The sequence below is a fragment of the Crocodylus siamensis genome, chromosome 4 (genome assembly GCF_052110815.1).
Source record: "Crocodylus siamensis isolate JL-2025a chromosome 4, ASM5211081v1, whole genome shotgun sequence".
Taxonomy (NCBI): domain Eukaryota; kingdom Metazoa; phylum Chordata; order Crocodylia; family Crocodylidae; genus Crocodylus; species Crocodylus siamensis.
In genome coordinates this window covers 132,171,710-132,192,860 of record NC_143398.1, presented here as the reverse complement: position 1 = coordinate 132,192,860, position 21,151 = coordinate 132,171,710, and the positions used below count along the sequence as shown (strand labels likewise).

The 21,151-nt window shown below is 40.0% G+C and overlaps 1 long non-coding RNA gene across 4 annotated transcripts in view; it reads right to left on the bottom strand.

Annotated features, from left to right (window-relative positions):
• LOC149866508 (uncharacterized) overlaps window positions 1-21,151 on the bottom strand; it is a 129,659-nt gene that overhangs the window by 59,363 nt on the left and 49,145 nt on the right. For all 4 annotated transcript variants that reach the window (XR_016441909.1, XR_016441908.1, XR_016441910.1 and 1 more), the window contains one exon: window positions 20,761-20,865. This is a non-coding gene — a long non-coding RNA (uncharacterized LOC149866508). The remainder of the gene's footprint in view (window positions 1-20,760; window positions 20,866-21,151) is intronic.

The following is a 21,151-nucleotide window of genomic DNA, read 5'->3' as shown; positions in this document are numbered from 1 at the left end:
TGGCTGGGCAAGTGTTAACACTAGAATCTGTCCCTTCTGCCTGCTGGGCCACAGAGAAGTGGTTGCCATTTTGGCAGTCATTATAGCAACATGTCTTCATGCTTTTATTTCTCTCCTTCTTCAGATACATACCCCAATTTTGGAGGGCTGATTTTTGGGGGAAAACACATGCGATACAAGTAAATATGGTAATTGTTTTTGATTCTATACCCCACAAACCAAGCACTTCTAAAGCCCTTTTATGCTACAAAAATACTGTAAATAAATAAAAGAAAATTCTAGATTCAGCTTCCACAATCAAGTCCACCATAAAAGACCAGTGCACTCACAATGGAATAAAGCTGAACATTTCCAATACCAAGAAAATATTTGTTCCTTTGTGTGTATACAAAACAAAAACAAGACCAGACATATCCTCTCTCTCTGATGCATACAAACTGTCTCATAATAGATCATTGCAATATTCTTGCTCCCTTCTATAATTAGGCTACTGTGCATTAAGCATCATTAAAAAAGCATGATGTTTTGCTACTGTGCATTAAAGCAGCCTAATGAACATTTAGTTAATACGTCACATTAGAGGTTCTAAATTTAATGCGCAGTAGCAAAAGTGCATTAGTGAATGTGTAGATACACCCAGAAGTAGTCCATTTTACCACTGCCTACAGGAGCCATATAAAATATAGAGAGGAGAACAAACATAAAAAGTCTTAGATTTTTTACAGATATTTTGTAACACCTTTTTAAATTATATTATTGCGTTCAAAATCTGACTTTTTTTGTTAGCCCATTTGGCAAAAACCTGAAATAGCACTGTCCTTGCAACTTGTACATTCTGTAAATTCAGTGCTTGAGCCAGACATCAAAAGAATTAACTTGAAACTTTTGGCCTGTTTAACTTCTCCTCAGGTGACAATAGTTCGTAAAGGAGTCATCCTGCCTAAATCTGTTCTCATTTTCTACAGGCCATGTAAGCGCTCATGTCATGAAGGTGCAATGTGAGTAATGTTCATTATATAATTGTAAAATAATGGTAGCATTTATCAAGTCTAAGTTCCACTGGCACTATTAAAGCACACAAAATACAATCAATATAACTGTAGCCCACACAAAGGTCTCAGTTGCAGCAAGTCGGGTTTTTTTAATCCTAAGCAACCTAAGAAATAAAAAAACCCCAAAAAACAATTTGAATGACAACCACCCACCAAATTACTGTATTTACTGAAATCCAAGACAACTTTAAATTTAAGAACCCCCAATAATTAGATTCTATATATAGAAAATGATAAATGTGTTATACATTTCCAAATAAAGAATCTAATTTGTGGAAGGTCATCTTGCACTCATCCTCACACTGCTGTGGTGGGGAAATCAGGGGGCAAAGGGCCAGACCCCTAATCCCTGCCCTCTCTGCTTGTTGCCCCCCTGCCCCTCGTCTGTGTCAGTCACTCATGCTGCTTGTCCCCCTAACACTTGCCCCACTACTGCTTGCCCCCTGCTGTCTGTCTCCTTGTCCATGTCCTGCCTCCCTGCTCATTGCCCCCCTGCCTGTGCCTGTCCCCCACACTCTCTTCTCCCCTTAGCATCCTGCCTCCCACCCCTTCCTCCCCCTGTGCCTGTGCTTAACTCCCCATGCCTGCCCTCCCAACTCCCTGCTCCCCCCAACCCACTGCTTAGCTTCCGCTGAAGCTCTACTCCAGGTCCTGGGCTGTCAGCATCAGTGATGGCCCTGGCCCAGCCCCAACCCTGTCTGGTCAGGGAGAAGTGGCAGCAAGTTCTGGCCAGGCTGGGTGAGGGACTGGAGCCATAGCATAAGGTAAGTGGGGGAAGAGGTAGCTCAGGGGGGCAGGCTGCACATCCCCCACACTCCTCCCAGACTGCCTCCACCACCACCCCTAAGCTGTGCTCCCCCAGCTGTAAGCCTCTTCCATTGCCAACTGAGCCATCCCAGCCTGGGGCAGGTGGTGGCTCAGCTTTGGCTTCAGTCTTGAGCCTGGGGCCAAAGCTTGAGCTGAGCGACTGCCTGACCTCGACCAGTACTCAAATCTAAGACAAGGCTTCCCCCCTGCCTCCCAATGCTGACTGGGGAGGTGGAGGGGTAGAATCCCACCTTGCATTCAAGTAAATACAGTAACTTTCAATATCTGTCCCGGTACTGTATAAGTTACCTTTGTCAGAATTCTCTTTCAACAATTCAGTACTACACTTCCTGGACAAGCACAAGCCAAGCCTCCCACCCCGCCCGCCTGCTATATAGAACACCCATCAATTTCACTATTGAAACTGAATGCATATTTGTTTCAACTGCAATTTTGCATTGAATATGAACGAATTAAATAGCAAACATGGGAATAACGGTTAACGCTTACAAGAAAGTAAAGCCTTAAATCAAGTTTCAGTTTCTGATTTCCTCTACCCAATCACCTTTAAGAAAAAATTCCTACAGAACACAAAGTCCGTTGGTATTCCATTACATGTGCTTGAATGCAGAAAGCCAAGAATGCAAAACAAAGGTGTAGAAGACATTTAAAATTAGAGACTTTTTAATAAACTGACGCAACAAACATGTTTTACTATGTATATACAGTAAGTTTAGGAAAACAAGAATCCAAACTGCAGTGACTCCTAGAGAAAATTATACTTATATGAGCACAAGTATTTTTATTATTTGCTATGTGGTGCTTTTACCTGTAAAACTGCTATGTTTGCAAGAAAATTAAACTGGGCTTTCAATGAATATATTAAAATATTTTATAATAAATGAATCCACAGTGGATGTCAGTGGAATAGGGGACTCAATATGGGATTGAATGTATGTGACCCCTGGAAAAATACACTGTAGTGGCTATAATTTTGCCTTAAAAGGATGAGGCTTACCCTTCATTTATAATTAAATGAATTAACTTTTGCTTCACTAGTAACATTTATGAACTTGTTCCTGAAAACATTTAGGCATAAGAGTAATGTTAGCATGTGCATGGCCTCACTGTTGTGAGAGTGGCTAGTTACAATACTTCTTTAACTAAGAATCAGCAGAGAAATCAAGTCACCAAAGCCCATTGCTAACCCAGTTTCTGATCTCACCACCAAGAGATCTTTTCACTTTCATCTGTATACTGGTCTGCAAACTGAGTCAAGTAACTTGTGTATTCCTCTCCTTCCCTGTTTTTCTCAGACAGACTACCAATCTACAGATTATGGGGTTTGGGGAAGTATTATCATGGTTAAAAAACAAAGGAAAAATAGTGACTGATTCTCACCTCCAACTTGGGTTTATGCACACTTAATACTGTTGCATGAGATGTTCAACTACAATAACACCAATGCAGACCAGAAGTAATAGCACTAAGGCCAAAGGAGTTATTATGAGGTAAAACAAGAACATGGAAAGGGAGACTCCCTAGGCTTAATGACTTCAGTACCATTACTCTTAATATTACCAGTTTAATTGAGACTTGACTCTCTCATTCAAGACATGGCGTTTTTTTTAAATATCAGACATTCCCATATGATGAACACGACAGAATTTTCATGTGCATAAATACTTGAAAGTGACATGCTTGGAAACTATAAACAGAAATGATGCTATTTTAATTATCTAGGCTGAAAGAAATGTAAAAATTAAACAATAACATACAAACAAAACAAACAGAAATATTTTCAGTTTCAACAATCCAAGAGGTGCTTTGTAGCATACACTGAGAATCCAGGGATATTTGTTCTTTGTGTTAACAACACAACACCTCCTTAAGTGGTATTTGACAGTTCATGTAAATATTTTATTTAGCATTCTATCTAAGAAGCTATACTTGTACTATAACATAACATCATTACTTGTATTATTTCTACCATGAAAAGAAAACCGAGTAAATATAAATTTAACTTTGATAGCTTAAGAAAATGAGAGAGCTGTACCTCTGTCTTCAATCTATGTCCAACTCTGCTGTACTCGACTATTTTCATCTGCAAATGATTCTGTGCGCTATAAATGCAGACTAAGATACATAATGGACTACATAACTGAAAAGGCTTCCGGAAGGAGGATGCAAACTCAAACTGTCACCTCCAACTCTGTTTCTCAGTGACACTGAGGCAGAGTTCCACAAATAGCTGGAAAGTTATATTAAGAGGTTGTGTGATGTTCTGCCAGGGTCTTTGATAGTCTTCCAGAATACATAGGACAGATACTGTTTATTTATAGAGAAGATGGGTACTGTATAAACCATCTAAGCTTGTAGCAAGTTTGAAATACTGTACTGTCCATTACGTTTGCTGAAAAAGTGGCATGTGCTCAAGCCTACTATAGAACATGTTTCTTCCTGTTTGTTTATACAGCCCACTTAAGTGCATGGTTAGGTCTATTCCTATCCAGAATAGCACTTAAGCATGTGGGACCCACTAGCTGGTATCTATGTATGTGCATGCCCACACATGTATGCACGTGCATGTTTGTACCCTCCTCTCCACCTCCCACCATTTGATACTACTGCAGAAATAGGTACATTAGTTTTTAACTTTCTCCCATGTTTGCCTCTTGTGGACTGAGAATAAAAGATATCTGGGTTCTGATTCTCTTAATATGTGTCTGTATGGTGTTAAATTGCCCACAATTTGACTTGGGACATCTACATTTATAAACTTAAGAGAATTTTTGACTTATCTGACTCTTCAAAGTACTCTGAATGAGATGCCAGCTATGGTATGTATAAACAATATGATTTGCATTCTTCTCTGTTGTAAAATACCATTTTTTTATAAGAAGGGAAACTAGGTGTAGTGACTCTTAGATACTAATCCCATTTTTACATGGCTCATGGTACTTGATGAAAACATATATTCTATTCTGCAAAGTTTCTCCCAATAAAGTGGCAAAATACTGCTCACCTTTGCTAGAGGAGTGCTGTGTGGTTTAATTATATTCACCAAACACTACAGTATTACTCTTAACATTTGCTGTGTAACAAGACATAAAAAAGACTGCATCATATGTTTCTTTTATGAAGCAGGTCTTTAGATATATATGGACTCTGTCAATAATATCAGCACATTGACTTATTTTGGGGATTATGAAAAAGAGGGTGTTTATAAATTCATTTTCATTCATTTTCAGCCACATAAATGCAGCTTTATTTAATAAAATAAATTGTGAATTTTTATCCAGATATCTCCATAAGATGGAAAATTAAACTATATTATGCCTCTCTCTACAGACATTGCCTTTACTTTAGCTTTGCAGATTTTCAAACTTGACCAGGTATTTAATAAGACATAATAGAAAAGCTGGGTATCTGCCCCAAGAACAAGAAAAATACTGTTTTAATTTGCCTAAAACATAGCAAACTCTTTCAAGACAGAAATCTGAGACACAAAATTACTTACTCTCTGCTACAATACTTCTGTTGTATTAATTCTAACAATGTCAGAATTTTTTTTTTAACAATTTAGTTGACTTCTATTGTTTTGGCTATTTCATGTATTTTGATAACTATTTTGCACAAATAGATTTTAAAAAATTTATTCCTATTTTGGCTGACAAAAATGGCCTCCAATGCACTTCACCCTTGAACCAAATATGGAAATTTTTGGTTTTGCTACCCAAAAAATATTTGATGTTTACCCTGTTCTAGTCTTGACAGGCTGGTGGAATCTTCTGATGGTTACAGCCCATGACAATTCACTGTTTTAAGTCTTTGCTCAATACAGTACAGCTATATCTCATTTCCCCTGGAAGAACTCCTATCTTTCACCACTGGCTATCAGCTTCCTTTACTTTCTCCCCTGTTCTTCCTCATTTTGATGAATTCCCATTCCACCCTTCTAAAATTGCAGCTTGCTAAAAAAATAAATAAATACAGGTTTTGTGTTTAAAGCACTGGGCTAAGCAGGGGAATTTAGCTTTACTGCCTAAGTCTCTGAAACAGACTTCCTGTACGATGTGATGCAAGATCAAACAACTACAGTTTCAAGGACCCAGCGCCCAAGGCTGAAGCTGAATTTTCAGAAGAGCTCAGCTCCCACTTAGGCACCTAAATAAATACCAGATATTCCTGAGCATAGATCATCAGCTACTTTCTACTGTCATGGTTTTGGGGAGATTCTCAAAACAGCTCAGTACTCAGAGTGCTGTCCATTCATGAATCTGAAAGCTCCTATACATAGGCAGAGACCTGGGTCCGACGTGCTGGAAATCCAGTCTGTTGGAGCAGGCTCGATTAATTAAGTCCATTGGAGCATGGAAATAAAGTACTCCAGCAGAATCTGGTGTCATGTGTATTAGTGTCCCCGTGCTGAAAAATGGCAGTGAGGCACTTTGAACTAAAGCTCATTTGATGAGCTTTAATTCAAAGCACCCTGCTGCCATACTTCAGCATGGGGATGCTGGTACATGTGATGCTTGGGCGCTTTTCATTAAAACTACCTGCTAATTAAAGCATGTCCCCTCAGTGCATGTGTAAAAATGCCCTGAGCTCTTGAAAAACTGTCCCCAGTGAGTTCTGAGATTTTTTCCCCTAATCTTTCAGTAACTCATTTTCCCATGTGCAAAATAAAGACTTCATATCTCACACCCTTTCATCTAGTGAAAGATATATTTCCAGGACATTGTCCATCTCTTGCTTTATGCATATACAATGCAGAGTCATTCCCCAGTTTCCGTATGAGTGTTTGGGTTCTATTATAAGTTTAATAATGGCAATGGTAACACCAATAATATCATGTTCCCAATGTCATTTTTTTTTAAGCTTCTAAGTTAACTGCCTAGGCAGCTGAGCTATGTAGGATAGCTCAGTTTTGGTGGTGTATGTTAAATAAATTTTTTATAAAATAAAAAACATAAAAAAACTAGGCAAGGAAAACATTGATAGGCATCAAGATATGGTGGTTTGGTATCATGGTAATTTCACACACACTCTCTCCTTGGCATGATTCTGCTACATACCTTCATTTTGCAAAATAAATCTCAAACAGTGAGTAAATCTGATTAATAAATATTAGCATTAGCACTTTGGACTTTATTATGCTTTCCATCCAAAGATCTAAATGTGCTCTACAGATGTAGGTTGACATTATTGTTTCTGTTTAACAGAAGAATTACTGCATCTAAGAAATCACAGCAACCATCCAGGGGCCACAAAGGTGTCCTGATTTCCAGTTCTGTACTGAAACTGTAAAAATCACACTTTGCCCTAGCCCAGGGGGTTTTCAGTCAGGGGTGTGCATACCCCCAGGGGTACTTGAGAAGGCTCTAGAGGGTTCATGTAGTGTGCTGCTGCTGCTCGCTTGGCCAGATGCAGGGGAAGCTCACAAGCAGCAGCTTCTGCCGCTCTGCATTCAGCTGCATGCCACCCCCCCCCCCCACTCTGTGTTTAGCCGCTGGGGGAACATTGATCCAAAAAAAGTTGAAAGCCCCTGCGCTAGCCTATTCTGCAAAACAGAGACGTGCTTTGCACAGTATCTTTATGCTCTATTTTAAAACTTCATTAATTGCTGCAGTTTAGTCATCGGATTAAATGGGAAATGTTTATCTGCTCTGTTTTAATTGTTCAGAGGTGCCTAAGAGGGGTCTAACACTGAAATATTCCTACAGACGAAGCTAGCAAAATCCTGCTGGACTAAATGGAGGTATGTTTATTGACAAAATGAGAAGGACGGAACTTCAAGAAACCATGGAAACTAAATTTTTTGTATCAAATTTAGTACTAATTTTTTTTGCATCAAATTAAGTATTAAAAAATAGTTGACTACTTAGCTCCCTGGGTCCTTAAAATCGTTTACAGACATTACATTTTTCTAGGTTTAATCTGGACTACAACCACCACTATAAAGGCATGGACAGCTGTAGTCCAAATTAAAATTGGCTCCAGTCAAAATGAACTAATCCTCATTGAATGAGGGGCAGTCTGAATTAGGAAACTTAAACTGTATTAATTAACATGTATATACAGCATTGCTTTTAGAAAAAGAGTCCTTAGGAATGCAGTTAAGCATTGCAAATATCAAGGGAAACTCAGCTGGGTTTTTGCAACACAAGAGAGGCTATTAGGTACAAAGTAACACCTTTACGACTTCAAATGTGCCAACATCACCTCACTGTGACTAAGTATCAGTATCCTGACTTAGTGCCCAACCCTGCCCAAGCACACTGGCTACTGGTCTGTGAAGAAAGGGACACACACTCCTTGATGGTCTATTAAACCTTAATTTGAATTGAAATTTAATTTGAATTGTGCGATGCAAATCAGTTAACATGGTTTAGAAAATGGTGAACATGTCAACAAACAGTTAGCTACTTTGATAATATGTAAGAATTTGTTAACAAGATCCCTGGAAATGTTTTGCTTTAGTATGCACAAGCATGATTCTTCCCAATGGGCACATTCCTAAAATGACATGGCCCACGGGTGTAGATTTTCCTCCATCTTCCCACTCCTCTCTGCTATTTAGCTTTCTACCACAGCAATGTTAAAATCCCTAAATACTTGTGTCCTCACACAGTTCCTAATTATGTGGGTAATTTAACTGTCCTCCCCCAAAATTAAGGAAGGCTACATATGTATTAATTGAGAATTGAAAGAACAAGGATTAAGGCCCAGATTCAGAAAAGCACTCAGGCCTGTGTTCAATTTGATATATATCAGTGGGATTTAAGAATGTATTTATATTAAACAGGGTTTTTGGTCGTAGCCATATTGGTCTAAGGACATAGGTAGGCAAGGTTCTGTGGGCAGATGTGATATCTTTTATTAGACCAACTGATTAGTTGGAAAAATGTTCTTTGCAAGCTTTCAGGAACTCTTCTTCAGGCAGAGGGAGTCTCTGCTGTTGTTCTAAGATCTCCAAGGAATGAAAGAAGCTGAAAGTGGGACAGGAGGTCAGTGAGAATGTAAATAGGTAGAAATTAGGAAAACAGTGGGTAGAGAAGGGAAGGGAAGGAGGAAAACAATTCCAAAAGCAAGCAACGGAGATTGCTGAAGTTGAGTTCTCCAAGTTAGAGAAGAGGCAGTCTGTGAAAAAATAAACAGCTGGAAATTAAGACGACAAAGGGTAGAGAAGGAGGGGAGGGGAAGAAGGGCAGGGAAAAAACGGTGTAAATGGCAAGGTCAGGCAGGTATCTGCTGAATCAGATGTTAGGCAGGTTGTAATGTGTCATAAATCCAATGTCTATATTGGGTCCATGATTTTTTGTATTCAGTAGATTTATGAAGTGATGTTTGTAGGTATGTGCTTGTCTACAAAAGATGTTTTGTAAGTTCCCATTGAGGATTAGAACTGAGAGGTCAGTTGGAGTGATTGTCTTGTGAGGAGTGTGCACCCACAGGTAATTGAATTTTTTTTTTTTTGATGGATTTTCAGTGTGTGTTCATTCTGGTGCACAGTTGTTGTTTGGTTTCTCCTACATATTTTCCATCAGGGCATTTGGTGCACTGGATGAGTGCTCTGATTTCCCCTCCTGCCCCCATTTCCTTATCTTCTCTTTGTCTTCCTAATTTTCAGCTATTTACTTTTTCACAGACTGCCTCTTTTCTACCTTGGAGAACTCAACTACAGCAGTCTCCCTTGCTTACCTTTGGCATTGCTCCCTCCCTACTTCTCTACCAATTGCTTTCCTAATTTCTACCTATTTACATTCTCACTGACCTCCTGTCCCACTTTCAGCTTCTTTCACTGCTTGGAGATCTCAGAACAACAGCAGAGACTCCCTATGCCTGAAGAAGGGTTCCTGAAAGTTTGCAAAGAACTTTTTTCCAACTACTCAGTTGGTCTAATAAAAGATATCACATCTACCCAAAGAACCTTGTTTATTTGTATTAAATATACACTTAAGAGGTTAAGGGCCTAACAAGTTATCTACAAGAGGGTCCACTCCCATCTGTAAGTCATGTTGGGAGTCCTTTCCTCTTTTTTGTCCTTTGCAAGTACACTCATAGTTGCAGTCCCCATTGTCATCTTTGCAAGTCTATACCAGGGGTTGGCGATCTATAGTCCATGGAAACTTTGGATCCAGCCTGCAAGAGCCCTCTACTTCCAAGTGTCACCATATGGTGGCACTTGGCATTAGAGTGGCACTTGGCAGTAGAGGGCTTTCAGTACACTGTGCTGCAGTCAGGTGCCTGGGGCTTTGACGGAGGGTAAGCTCTGCTTGTACCATGCCTCATGCAGGTGGCACAGAATCTGGTGGAGGGGGGACATTTGCTACACCATGCCACAATTGAGCAGCAGGGAGAAGAGGTGGCAGGTGGGTCCTAATGCCTGCCCATCTCTGGCCTGAACTAAGACATTCTGGTCCCCCTGTCAGAAAATGTTGCTGATCCCTGGTCTACACCAGCTGTTGCAATAAAGATCTTCGGAATTTACTAAGTTTTTATTTTCCTGTTTACCCATTTAATATGTGCCGACTATTTTAGTAGCACTGCATCTTTAACGTAAGCAGGGCCAGACACAGGCATGGGCGAACCAGGTAGTTGCCTGGGGCCTGGAGAGAAAGGGGGCCCAAAAATGGTGAAAATAATAATAATTATTATCATTATCTCTGTTGAAGGGTGGCCCAACACTAAAAGTTTGCCAGGAGCTAACAGCAGTCTAGGTATGGTGCTGAACATAAGTCCAATTTCTTTATAATATAAACTTCATTTCATGATGTCCATTCATAACTATAATCCTTATGAGTTTTTATAATCCCGTCTGCCGGTTCCTATAGTATATCCATTGCACTGAATACTCTCCCCTACCTTAGCAACCTTCTTCCTACAAGGCTGCATCCATAATTGCCTCCAGTTCTCTGTCCAATGACCTAGCAAATTAATGGTTACACTGGCTGTAATAAAATAAAAATTGAAGCTTGCCCAATCTCCATTTGCACCTTTCTAAAGTTGAGTAAACTTTAATTTATACAGTCAATCAAAAAAATTATATTTTCCAAAAAATTGTATGAACGTCTAAAAATAATTCTCAATATGATGTTGACTGTCAAAAAAATTACAGCTTGCTCCATAGATATTAAAAAATTGTTACATTTTTCATTGAAAAATAAGATTTTGTCTTATTTAAAATCAAATTTGATACAAAAAATTGTGAAAAATTCAGCAAATTCCAACCAGTTTTACTGATTAATCAAGAAGTCTTTCATTTTAGTTACGTCTTGTTTTAACAACTGCTCCGTATTTTCACTGATTTATAAGTCTCTATGGTCATCTCATCTGACCAGAACAACAGTAGCCATACACATAACCCAGTTACTTCTTAGTTTGAGTGAGAACAGAAAGCAGGAAGGCTGCTGGAGAATATGTGAGAGACCACTTTGCTCATCTTGCAGTACTCCCAGCATAACAAGAAACAGAAATCTCATCCAGAACATTTGCTCTATTTTGGTTTGGCAGACCTGAAAGATTCAGCTAACCAAACTTTTGGGTACATCTCTGAACCAGTAAAAAGGGTAGAGGGTTTAAAATTTAAAAAAATAAATAAATAAAGGCGGAGGGGGGGAGTAAGCACTGAGTCCAAATGCACCATTTAAAAACCTTTTAGGCAGTTGAGAATCCATGTTTTTATTTTTTAGGTAGAAATTTTAAAATACTGGATTTTAAAATGGATTATAATTGTGCCATTTGAAATTGCCTTTAAGTAGACTTGGCAATTATTACTGCTATTTACAGTCCATAATAAATGCTTTGGTTGCAGCACAGCACAAAAGAGGTAGTCAATTACTTGGAAACATGCTTTCAGTTTTGGTAATAGAAGGCAATTTTTAACATTTTAAGGAAACTACTATATTGAAGAGGAGAATTTTGCCTCTTGCCTTCAGTCTAAACAATAAGCTACTTCCCTTAAAATATTGAAAGCTGCCTTCCATTATCTAAATTGAAAGCATGATTCTGAAATTTTGGCTAGGAAAGATTATTACCAGTTAGTCATGTCTTTCAATATTCTGTTTGGCATGAGGCTGAAGGTAACTTCTGATGCTACTTCTTGGCTTTCAGAAACTTAGCAGCAAAAAAACCAAAACAAATCAAACCTTCATCATTTTGGTGTCTAACCTTTCTTACGTAAATTCTTATTCTGGAGTGACTAAAGTTTAAATCAGTCCTTTCAATGTTGATATGAGACTACCTGTTCTTCCTCCTTCTTTCTCTCATTAAACTTTTTCTTGATGATCTCCCATATATGTTTAGCTTTCATCTTCTTGTTGATCATTCACCAATCCCACTCTTTACACTGTGGACCTCTATTACTGTGTCTCTTCCAGGCTTTTGTTGACTATTTAAACAGATTTTGGCTTAATTCAACTCTAAAACTTCCTCTCCCCTGTCATTTCTTTTGCTCTTGAACACACCATATATTATGCTCTCTTTCTCTTAAAACCTTGTAATATCAGAAAATTCCAACTGGTTCCATATAGAGATAAAACATATTTTTAACATAATTTTTAACTAAAATTATTTCAGGTTCTCTTTTCTGCAACAATCAAATTTTAGATTAAAATATTCAGGAAATTTCAACCATCGACCCTTCCGTGCTCCCCTAGCTATCTCTATATAATCCTTTATCCACACACCAGTCTGAAGTCAAAGTGGAAGTTTCTTCCATCACAATATTTCTGGGATATATCCTTTTTATCAATTCCTATTGGTAATGCTCTCAAATAGACTCTTATGATCTGTGTTGATTACTGCATACCCCTTCTTCCTAATCTCCTCAAAATAACCACATCCAAAGTCCCTGTTCAAAATGCAGCTGCTGAAATCATAATCTCACAAATGCTTGGGGAGGACTGAAAGAACTGTAACTAAACACAGACAAATAAGGAAGAGGGTTGGATTAATCCAGAGAAGCCAGGGGGAACTAAATTTGGTGTTCTGGCCTCTTAGGAGATACTGCAAAGAAAGGACCATATAGGAGGAGGGGAGAAAAATGTGGTTTTATTTTTGCTCCTCTGGGATTTCCAAGGAAAATCAGAATCTTCAGCAACTTTACCTATTGTCCCAAGTGCTGTCACAAGGCCAGAAATACTAGTGATTTATGATCTAGAATAACTATGATCTGGCCACTCCTTTGTGATCTGCTCATGCCTCCAACTCTGTGCACTATCCTGGGGACTGTACAGAAAGTGAGGAAAGGAATGGGTACATCTTTTTATTCCTTTGGGACTTTGTAACCTCTATACTGCCCAACTATGGTAAAAGGTCCACAGCAGGGGCTGTCATCTGGGTCCAGACGTATTAGGCCTGTTTTCTGCTATGGCATACGATATAGTATACCTGCAGTGCAAAGATCTCTACTATTTTGCAGAAAGGGGACCATTGGTGGCCACTAAACTTTAATGCCAACTCCAGGCCTTAATTAGAGGTCCTTCCAAAGCCAGTTTGTGGTGTGAATGCTAAATGATGTTTCTATCCTATTGTGAGCCTTTGGAACAGGTGGCAGCAAAGTGAAGGAAAAAAATTCTTACTAATACAATGGGAAAAGTTTTGCATCACATAACTATTAAACTCAATGAAGATTATTTTAGAAAGACAATGACTCAAGACTTAATAGCCTGGGAATAAAATTTGTTCTGTTTTCTCATTAATTAGAAGAGTTATTAAAGACAACAGTTAGGATGTGTCCCCCTCATTCAGGGAACACTAAATTGTTCAAATACTGAGGTGACAATTTGCTGATAGCAAATTGTTGGTGTCCCAGAATTTGTTCAAAGAAATTATCATGCATTAGAAATATGATTTACCTGAACACCAGAAGCATAGAAGCTTTTCCTTCTGTTTAAAGAGAAAAGGGCACTTGCAAATAATTTTCTTACGTAGTATTTATACCTTTTTGCAATTTTTAACTGTAATTTTAGAGAACTGGATACTGAAGTTAGTTAGGAAATAAGAACTGCTCAGGGTAAGAATTATTGTTAACTGCAATTTTTTCCTTAAAGAACCAAACAATGTGTTTTCAGAAATAACCTGTTAGTCATAATTCTTAAAATGATATATGATTTCAACTTTCTAGAAAGGATAATCTGCAGTTTAGAATATATTATTGGAGGTAATTAGCTGCTCTGGTGTGAGCACAGGTTAAAATTCAAACTTAAGAAGTTTCCTGGTCCTGTAACTACCAGCTGTTAACACATTAAGGGGTTTGATAATTAACCTAATAAAACTGCACTAGGCTTGAACCGGCAGTCAATTTTACTACCTATAGTTACAGAATAAGTGCTTAGTTTCTGGTTACAGTTGCTGCGTCTACACAAGATGCTGATTGCGCAGTAGCTTGATACTATCGTGCAATAGCATAATGTGGCAACATCCATGACAGAATGCTACTGCACAGTAGTATTAGGTTACTGCACAGCAGTGTCATGAAAAAGACATTGAGTGGGTGTTACTACTGAGCGGTAACTTGGGTTACTACGCAGTCAGCATCTCATGTAGATGTGGCCAGAAGGTTCTTATCCAATATTCTTCCTGTTTCTTGCTGATAAAGTTAATGCAAGGCTCTCTTATCTTTCTCTCTTCCCTCTAGTTGTAGCGTCTTCTGAAGGAAGTCTTAAAATGACTCATTCATTATTTTTTCCTGTTGTAATCATTTAGGATATTGGAATGAGATCCAAATTTAATTTATTTGAAAAGGCTAGAAATTTGATTTAGACAAGATAGAACTGAGTTATGAGAGGAAAATGATAGTACTTTAACAGCTTTTGTCAAAGTCAAAGGGAAAGCATCCAGATGAGCAGTTTGTGGTGCCTCAAAGCAGTTTGAAGTGCTACAAACTGCATGAGGTGCACGTGCACCTATTTGCTGCACTGCTAATTTGCAACACAGCACCAAAATTTGACACCAGGAGATCCTAGTGTAAAAAAACCCTGCTGCTGAAAAAAGCAGTGTAATGCAGATGGCAGAGAATGCACCACCAGAAAGGGAGCCTGGCTGTCAAGAGCCATGCTTTGGCTGCCAGCCAGGCTCTGGGCAGTTGGATTGGTGCCACTGCTGACCTGGGAGGCCCCCAGGGCCCCAGGTAAGGCTGCTGGCTCCAGCCTCCCCTACCCCACCTGGGTCAATTTGGAGGACACGTGCAGGGGCATGCCCTGAGACAAAAAGCAGCAACACCAGTATGTGCTGCTGCTACTTGCGGTATGGGAAATGTGTGCCCTGCACATGTGTACTCATCTTGATGTGCCCTCAAAGTCCACACAGTGGATTTCTGGCAAGTTTCCCACTCTTGCTAACATGGGTGCAACTCCAGGGAGAGCAACAAGACTGGAGAGAACATTCAAGTCCTCACTTTTTTTAACCTGCTCTGAGCAGTGTTTGACAATAAAATATTTATAGGACATTACTGATCTGATTAAAAGCGCATGTGAAGAATCTGTATATTAGTAAAACTGGTTGAATTCCAGAGGGAATGTGAAGCATTTCAGCCCTTTCTCCCAATTTGTTACATATTTATTTATATATTTATTGCTTTTATTTATTTTCTATAGACCTCAGCCTCAATTAGGGTTTCATGATAGGGTTGCATTATACAAACATGTGGTAAACCACTGTCCTTGTCCCATGGAGTCTAACTGAAACAGAGAAAGACAGTGACAGAACATGGAAAAAATGAGGCATGACAAGTAAAATATAGTTTGCCACAGTTACACAGCAGGTGAGTGGTAGTTCCAGAACAAGAACCCAGTGCTCTTCTGTTCCAAACCAGTCCCTCAATCATCTCATCTATCCTTGCTTCAGTAGGTTTTAAGACAGCTCTTGCTATTTAAAATACGTGATATTTTACTAAAATAATAGGTATTTGTGCATGTAACCTTTTGATCATAGAAAGAAGACTGGTGGTGAAATCTGCTTGTGGTACTACATAGTGTCTTGATCCCAGAACACTTGTGTGTGTGAAGCAGAATGTATTATTGCATTCAAGGATCTCAAATACCAAGGAAGTCACATCATGAACTACCAGAGACTGAGTTTGAGCTGAAGAGTTGCAGAACTGAATTGTGCTCAAGGGAATAACTGGAAACCCCAAGCCTAAGGAAGCTCCAGGCCCCGATCCCATTCTGCCTTGTAGGTACCTAAAATTTAACAATCACTCACCCCAAAAATTTGCACTTTATATCACAGGGGTGATTCTTTTCTATAACTCACAGGGCTGTTTCTAGGATAACTCTCCTGTTCACTCAGTGGACAGATCTGGGACAGAAACCTGTCCAGTCACATGCAAATTGCCATTTTTGTGGCTTATGCAGTTTGCAAACATCCATGTATCTACTAAGTATGTGCAGTAGGCTGCGCTCTAGCTGTGCACATACTTGTGTCTGTATATGTGTATCTGAGTGTAAATCCGTAAACTGGGGGGGTGGGGAGAGGGTGGACCACAGGTCTCCCACTTCCTGTGCTAACCACATGGCAATTGAGCAAAAAGTATTTCCCTCTTTCTTCACTGAGCTGCACGTGTAATTATAAACAGTTGCTCATTGAGTTTTTTTTTTAAATCTTTCTGAAAAACTGGGTTCTTATTTGTATGAGAACAGAGCTTAAGTAGAGTTAGAGCTCTAGGCAGTAGATTGCAATAGTGGAAGTCTAAGTGTCTAGGGATCTTTTGAAGTCAAAACAGAAACACAGGGCACCTTTACACATGCTCTAGGGGCAGGGAGGAAGTGCTTTAATTGGACCGACTCCAAGAGCCATTCTAATTAGAAGTGCTGCAGCATCTCATGTATTAATGCCCCCACACTTCAAAATAGTAGGGGTGCTTGAGCTAAACCTCGTTTGATGAGCTTTAAGGTGCAGTCAGAAGTGCGGCTCCCAGCTGTAACTCAGAGCATTTTCTGTCAACCGTTATGTTACCCTGGACCAAACAGAAGTTCATTGTTGGTTCTGGAGACGGGGAGGGAATCTATCTACAGGCTAGAAGCCTGCAGCCAGATTCCCATAGCAATGGCCAGGCTGTCTGCCAGTGCTCCCTGTTTTCAGAATGGAAGTGTGTGTGTGTGTGTGTGGGGGGCGGGGGGCGGGAAGCAGTGGAGAAAGTTTGTTTTTACAGCTCCCCAGCTAGTGTGGAAGGATGGGGTGGATGAATTGGAGCTCCCCAACCTTGGGTGGTAGGGGTGCTCCAATGTGCCTACCCTATCCTCTGTGGGGCTGAAAATCCCCCAGACTGAACTCCTGCTCCCTTTCCCCAGTCCCTTCTGAAAACAGTGACAGGCTGGGAGCTCCGCAGACACAAGTTACAGGAAACAGTACATTTTGAAAAGTCTTTATCTGATACCTCATGCAATGAGGGGTCAGTTTTTCACCCAATCGGCCATTTTTAAGCTGTCTGAAGCCATGTACTTCTGTTTGGTCACAGCTATAAACGGCTTTCTGTGGCCAGGTCAGGCAAAAATTGTCGCTTCCATCTGCAATCTTAGTTTAAGACCCCTGCCACCATTTTGAAACATGGGGATGCTGATACATGAGATGTGGAGCATGGTATTTACCACTCTCCAGCAGACTTGATTAATTGAGTATTCTCTGATGCACTGTAATTATAGCATGTTGGTGCAGCCTCCCAGCACATCTACAGGCACCCATAAATACTCTAGGGTTCTTAGTACTTTTGTCATTGCTGCATGGGGTGAAATAAGACTGTGCTTAATGACTGAAATGCCTAAAAGCCATGTAATTGCACATAGAGATCTTGAAAGTTGAACAGGATCTGGGCTGCCATGTGTAACTGAGGTGAATGTCGACACAAAGATAGGACCAGGTGGAAAGAATGCCGAAATCCATTTCCACTATAAGATGTAGCATCAGATTCAGCAGTGATTATTCACAGTTTGAGCTTAGTTTATTTATAATAACATTTAACACCTTTGTCTACTGTTCTAGGGTGTTTTCCAAAGCAAGGCGAGTTAATTTCCCTGTTTTTCAGGTGGGGGATTCTGAAGCTTCAAAAGATGAAGTAGCTTGCCCAAGGTCACATAGCAGGTTGGTGGAAGAATCTGAATAATCTAGCAAAGTGTGTCTCCAGCTCAGTGCCATGTCCACTGGCCTGCACTCCTACACACAACCAATGAAATAAGAAACAGCAAAAGGCAAGGTCTTGCTGTAAACATAATTATGAATATGTCTCTAATTCCTCCATTTTCCAATATTTGAACCTCTAAGATAGGTACTTCTGTATGCGTCTCAAGTGGCAATATGCTGTTCAACTTTTTAACAACAGTGAGCAGAGCTGGCCTTAGGGAATATACTGCCTTGGACCAACTTGTATTTTGGAGCCCCCTACCTGCAGCTCAGTAACACCGTTGCAGGCAGAGGCAGGTGGGCAGGACAGGACCAGGTGCCACCCCACCCACATTACCAGGCCCAGTTCTGACAGAGCAGTGGCCTCAGGGACACCAGAGCTTCAGGGACACCAGCTCCCAAGCCATGGGAAGATGGCACTGCCCCTGTCCCATGCTATCCCTGGAGAGGCAAAGCCAGTGACCAGAAGGGTAGGTTTGCTTGAGGGAGAAGCAGAAAGTTGAAAGTCACTCAGGAGGCAGTGAGGCTGGCCCAGCCCACCCTCTACCTCCCTCTGCCCACACCTCCCTGTGCTGCACCAGAATCTTGGGGCAATGGGGATCCGGGGGCATTGCCCTGCATGGCTGAGCTGGCGGTGCATGAAGGAACCACCTGCTGAACTGGGCACTGCTCCTCCTCCCTGGGGCAGGAATCGGTCAAGATGGGGTAGGCCAGGCAGGGTGTTTGGCACCCCCCTGACCATGGCACCCTGGGCAGTCACCCCTGTTGCCTACTCCTAAGGCCAGCTCTGACAGTAAGCTTTATATATGAGAAACCACATACCTGTTAAGTATACTTCATGTGGTTTTGCTAAACATACTTAACAACAAACAACCCCATGCTTAGAATAAAAGATGGCAATTATCAGTAAAATGATTTCCTTCCATACACTCCAAACTGACTTAAATTTCATGTCATCATTTTAGCTTATTTTTGTATAAGAATGAAACTGTTGACTCTAGGTTTTAGGTTGAAGACTCAATTGGAGTCAAGAAGCAAATTATTCAACAACAACCCAGCTTCACTAAATGCTACTCAAACATGAACGCCTTCTACTACATGACGACTGACAAAAAATAATGGCATAGGATCAATGCTCAATTCCATTATTTTCTTGTTCCCTGCCTATTCTACTGATTGTGCACTACATCAAGTGTCCTGATCCTGCAGATATTTACATATGAGCTTAAATTTAGCATATTAACAGATCCATTTACTTCAATAAGGCTATTCACTTAATCATACAGTAAATAATTTAAAATCTGGGCCTCAGTTTATTGCAATTCTGTAGCACACCTTTAATTCTCAGGTTCTCAAAGAGCTTTAAAAAAAGAAACTCATGATTTTAAGAGCTTTGATACTCTGTCTCTGTGCTGTACCTGCCAGCATGACTGTAAAGCACATCCTACCCACTAGCTTCAATTCAGCGCATGCCAAATCTTAGACATGAGTGCATACTGTGATACCCGGGCTGGAACAGAAAGCCTCAGAACACTTTTGGGTGTGTGCTCAGTGCCATTCTAGTATACCTATATCATCCTTTGGGAGTTAACTTGTGTTGAGCAGGAATGAGTGGGGAGCATACCTATGTATTGTATGAAGGAGGTACAGGCATGCTTTTCTTCCCCTTTTACAGATGTGACATGCAGATTGAGAACACTACCACTTACTATCAACTACATACCCTATTTGTAGAAGTAGAGGAAAAGTCCAGTTTGGTACTATCCAGTAGTCCATAATCAGTGGGATTTATAACCTGTTCTCAATTCCACTTTCCTATTCTACTGATAAGCCTTTGTTCTAGGCCCCAGAGTGCTGCTACTGTCTAATTCCCATTCATCAGAGTATGCTGTAAGAATGCTCAGTGCAGATACACTTTCTTTTTACTTTGCTTGAGTCCTGTACCGTTGCCGTTTTCTCCGTGCTGACTTGTCACTTATACAACTACAAGCGGAGCAGTGTGGTGCACATCAGCTCCCATGCAGAGCAGACTCGATTAATTGAGTCTGCTCTGAAGTGGTAGATCTTGGGAGCACCTGAGAACTAAAAGGTACATGTATAAGTGCTTGAAGAATTTAGTTAATTCTGCTCCAGTGAGTCAGAAGAGAGACTAGCTGACCCATCCAATTCCTGCATAAGCCAAGTAGCACTCAGGGGATTGAAAAAGCAGTTAAAACATATTTAGGTTATAGTGTAAATAAATGAGACTGAATAGCCAAGGGGGAGAAGGGTGTTAAAATCTGTTAAGTTTTAGGGTACTGCTTTTACACAGTAACAAGGGCCTTAAGGTACACAGTGGGAGTGTCTACATGTTCATTAATGCGTAGTGGTTACTGCACATTTAATTTAGTACTTGTGTAACCAAGTACTAAATAAATGCACAATAACCAGAGTTACTGTGCAGCAGTGCTGGTGAACCTGTTTTTAGTGACGTTACTGCACAGTAGCCTAATAATACTGTTCAAGAGCGTATTAGCACTGTCCATGTTGTGACTGCTACTGCACAGTGTTATTAGGCTACTTTGCAGTTAGCGTCTTGTGTAGACGCACCCAGTAACATTCAGATTAACTACCACTAAATATTAATAATTCTCATTGCATTTCCATTCATTTTAAGGCATCAGTATTATCATTTCCCATGAATTAACAAAAACAATTTATTTAAAGCTCATTAGTTCATGAGCTGCACAGTACACAAAACCATGCAGCGTACTGAAATATATAATGAACTCATAAGTACCTGAAAACGTCTTTGTATTCTTTCTGAAGACTTTTCTTTGTGTTTCTTTAGTTCATCTTGCCAGGCACCTGGTACATCTTTTTTTGCATGCAATCTGAGGCAGTACTGTGTGAATAGGTAAAAAAGCAACTTCAGTGAATGTAAATTTTGGCAGGATATGCAGAAGATATAGAACAAAAACCAAAACATCATAGAATAAGCATTTAAGTACCTCTACCCCCCGACAGCTGGCTTCACTGACAAATGTGACATTTCATGTGGAGCAGAAAAACTTAGAAAAGGGGCAACAAACAAATCATACCTTTTCACAGAGAATGGAAGAAAATATTTCCAGTATTTTTTAAAAGTATATGGATTCTAGGCAAGTATACCACAGCTGTAATGAAGGATG